This window comes from Echinops telfairi, unplaced genomic scaffold, assembly GCF_000313985.2.
Source record: "Echinops telfairi isolate 266 unplaced genomic scaffold, ASM31398v2 ScPeMD7_7475;HRSCAF=8513, whole genome shotgun sequence".
Taxonomy (NCBI): domain Eukaryota; kingdom Metazoa; phylum Chordata; class Mammalia; order Afrosoricida; family Tenrecidae; genus Echinops; species Echinops telfairi.
This window is the reverse complement of record NW_022111379.1, coordinates 31,671,863-31,675,736: the sequence shown is the minus strand read 5'-3', so window position 1 is coordinate 31,675,736 and position 3,874 is coordinate 31,671,863. Positions and strand designations below refer to the sequence as shown.

The 3,874-nt window shown below is 53.0% G+C and overlaps 1 protein-coding gene and 1 non-coding gene across 2 annotated transcripts in view; both read left to right on the top strand.

The window, feature by feature from the left end:
- The window catches only part of TBC1D2B (TBC1 domain family member 2B), a gene marked incomplete at its 5' end in the record, with an annotated part of 106,262 nt that overhangs the window by 13,692 nt on the left and 88,696 nt on the right, over nt 1-3,874 (top strand). The window lies entirely within an intron of this gene.
- Nucleotides 682-789, top strand: LOC115867943. Its single transcript, XR_004045340.1, has one exon. It is a non-coding gene; the product is annotated as a U6 spliceosomal RNA (small nuclear RNA).

Below are 3,874 nucleotides of genomic sequence, written 5' to 3'. Positions count from 1 at the left end.
GTCAGTGAGGGATGTCGTGTCTTGTAGTGGGGCCGGCCATATGGTCCTCTCTGTGGATTGAGTGCTTTGACTGGAAATATCGTCCTCAAGGCTTGGTGGGCCAGGATATGCGCCACTCTCTCTTCCTCCCCCTTCATTTGCTCCTGTGTGCTCTGCTCAGACCTGTCCCTCTTCCTGAGCTGCAGCGTCAGGTCAGTGCTATCCTCTGAAGTAAATTCTTCTGGGGGAGGGGCGGGTGTCCACGCCTCTGCACTGGCCCCCTGCTCCGTGCCGCACGCTGCGTTCACGTCTGGGAGCACCGTCCACCCTGTTCTGTCGGGCTGCTAGGAGTCAGCACCGACTTGATGGCGTTGAGTTTGGTTTTGGTGTAGTCCATTGGCCCAGAGTTTCCCTGGGTCTTCATTTATACCATGCTTCTTTCTTCTGACAGGGAGAAACTGCAAGTTGCACCCAAGGTGGCTTCTCACCAGCTTTCTCAGTCCCCAGTTGCTACTCCCCAAAATAAGAAAACTGTATTGGGTAGGCAGGCTTGACGGAAAGGGCTCCACTGGGAAGGTTTGCACACATTACAGGCTGCTGGGTTTCTATCACAGCGGCTCTGCTGTTGTGCAGAAACAGCCACATAGTGTGTGGTGATGTCCCCGGGAACACTGTTCTTCAGGACTGTGAACATTTAGTGTTGTGCTCACTTCAAGCAGCACATAGACCAAAATGTGAACGACACAGAGAAGGTTAGCATGGCCCCGGTGCAATTTTGTATACTCTCCTCATGCCACAAAACCTTTTTACTTTCCAACCATTTGCATATGCTAAGATGGTCCTCAGTTTATGAGCCGACAAAAGTAGGCAGTGGGCTGTCAGTGCGTAGGGCTCGCAGCTCCAATCTGCTGACTCTCGGCTACTGGAACAACTCAGATGTTTCACTCACTCATGCACCGCATGTGCTTAAATCAAGCAGACACCCACTGTCGTCAAGTTGGTTCCCACCCTCTTGGTCCTTTTGGGCTCCCAAGACCAAATCTTGTGGGAGCAGATACCTTTCAGCTGCTGGTGGATTTGAACCACCTACCTGTGGTTAGCAGCCCAACGTGCATAGGGCCTGGGAATATGGACTGAACAAGACAAGCAGCTCCTGCCTTTGTGGACATAAGAATGTGACGGCCACCACCATTGCTGTGGACATTGCGAGGGAAGAGATGTGTCCCCCTCGTAAGGAGGCTCTTATGTTTTGGCGGGGACAGTGGGGAGGAGAGACTTCGCTAAGGAGGCCATGTGTGGACTGTGGTGTAAAGCATGAGCTGGAGTTCTTCGGGCACCTGGGGAGGGAGAGGTTAAGGGTTTGGCCATTGGCCCCTACGCAGAGCCAGCTCACGGTCCTGCCCTGCCCACTGTCAGGGCCCATCGGGAGAGCCAATGGCAGGGCAGAGAACCGCTGCATGAGAAGGAAGCCTGCCTTGGGAAGCTGGTCCTGGCCTCTCTCTGCAGGCCCCTGGGGCCAGGGCAGAATTTTATCTTTGTCCTCAGGGCTGGGGGGCTCGCCATGAAGTGTTTTAAGCCCAGGCGGACACCTAGCTAGGTTTCCTGCCCGCACTGAGTCAGGCCCAGTATTTGATCGAACTGTGCCTGGGGCGTGTCTGGCCTGTGTATTAAAGGTGAAGTGTATTTCTTGCCCATAGTCAAACAGGTTTAAAAATAGGCATAGAGTTGAAATGATCATGTTCCATCACTTAGTTTCTTAAAAAAAGCAAACATTTGACTGTGTTTTAGGTGAAGGTTTCCACAGCAGACTGGTTTCCTGTGCAGAGGTGGAACTCACACTGCCCTATGACCTGGGTGGCTGTCCCAGCAGTCTCGGCAGTCCCACTGTCCCCCGCCTGCCTCGGCCCATCCCTCCAGTTCCCCTGGCTGCTCCTTGTCTTCTCACTGTGCTCATGGGCCAGTGCCACCTGCTAGGTCTTGTATAGTGAGTTGATTGTTCTAAGGAGCACCTTCTTTATGGCGCTCTTGTTTATTTTATAGGCTGCTCTCCTTTTTGGCCGCAAGGTGCACCTGGGAGTGGCTTCAGTCCATACTAGCAGGATGTCTTATGGAGGAAGGCCCCTCAAGTCTCTGTCAGTGCATATCATTGCTTCTCACGGCCCTGGCTCGGGTGGGCTGTGCCATCTGAGAAGCTGGCTCTGGGCCCTAGGTCTGGGGCACTCCCTTTTCTTAAGCACTCCTTCATGGGTCCATCTGCACGCCACTTGAGCCCTCGTGGAGCAATAGGTTAAGTGGAGGTTTGGCCCCACGAGCCCCTCCGTGAAGAAACGTGAGGCCGCCTGCTTCCGCTGGGGTGGCCTGCTGGAAGCCCTCAGGAGCAGCCTGCTCTGATCTGTCGGGATTGACTCCAGTGTTTCGTCCAAACGCATCTTGTCCCCAACCTTCCCCCTTGGAGAGAACTCCTTCTGGAGACACAGCGGGCGGTGTCAAGGGCAATTCGGAATTTGTGACTACCAGCCTCCACCTCACTGAGGCTTCTGAGGAGGTTTGGGCAGGTCTCAGCGCCTTAACCCACCAGCCGCTAGGTTGGTCACTTTTCTCCCCGTCTCTGGTCAGCTGCTGTCTTTGTGAGCACACTTGTTCTAGAAAACTGTTACCGGTGCCTTCTGCCAGAAGGGGAACCGAAGGGGCTTTTCGATTAGGACTTTTTGGTTCTTATAGAGATATATAAGGAGCCCTGCTGGCGTAGTGGGTACATGCTGGGCTGCCAACTGTTGTGTCCGCAGTATGACTCCACCAGGTGCTCATGGGAAGAAAGCGAGGGCAGTGTCCTGTCCCGTAGGGTCGCCATGAGTTGGGTTTATAGAGCAACCTGATGGCGCTGTATAAATGAGTTAGGCGTGGGCTGTTGGCTGCAAGGTGTGTGGTTCAGACCGGGGAAGATGAGGCTGTCTGGATGGTCTCGGAAACCGACCCTCCCCGTGGTCCCAGTGAGTCGGAACGGAACGCACAGCTGTGGGTTGGTTTGGGTTTACAGAGATTTCTGCTGTAGGCGCTTCATGACAGTTGAGTGGGTGCTTCCCCAAGCCCCACCAGGCAGAGGTCACAGCTGGTTTTTGTGAGCTTTTGCAGAGTAAATACGGGGTGGGAATGGTGCATGGGAGAGTTTGTGTTCACAGTGCCTCCTAACTACACATTCTACTCGGAGAACTCAGTTCAGGCACATGCTGAGTACTCTTGGGGACATGAAACCAAGGTGGCCCCTGGAGAGGCAGCAGCGTTCATGACCCCCAATATTAGCAGCTCACCAAGCAGCACAGGAAACTCTCAACTGACTCTAGAGCTTCAGGATGGTTTTTACCTAAGGCCCCTGGGTGGCAAAATGGTTTGGTTAGACTGTTAACTGAAAGGTTGACAGTTCAAAGCCACCTGTTGGTACTGCAAAAGAAAGGCCTACTTCTTGTATAAAGATGGAAAGCATCCCACTGCCATCGAGTTGATTCCAACTCATAATGACCCTGTTGAGGTTTTCCAAGGCTCTGTGAACTTTTATGGGAGCAGACAGCCTCATCTTTCTCCTACAGAGCAGCTGCTGGGTTTGATCCTAAGGCCTTGAGGTTAACAGACCAGTGCTTACCCAGCAGAGCCACAAGAAATCCCTATGGTGCAGGGAAGGTGGGGGGAGACAAGGGGAACCGATAACAATGGCCAACATATAACCCCCTCCCAGGGGGACAGACAATAGAAAAGTGGGCAAAGGGAGACAGCAGTTGGTGTGAAACACGGAAAAACAAATTCTAAATTATCAAGGGTTCATGGGGGCATGAGGGTGCGGGGAGGGGAAAATGAACATATCAAGTGCTCAAGTAGAAAGAAAATGATGATGACAATATAG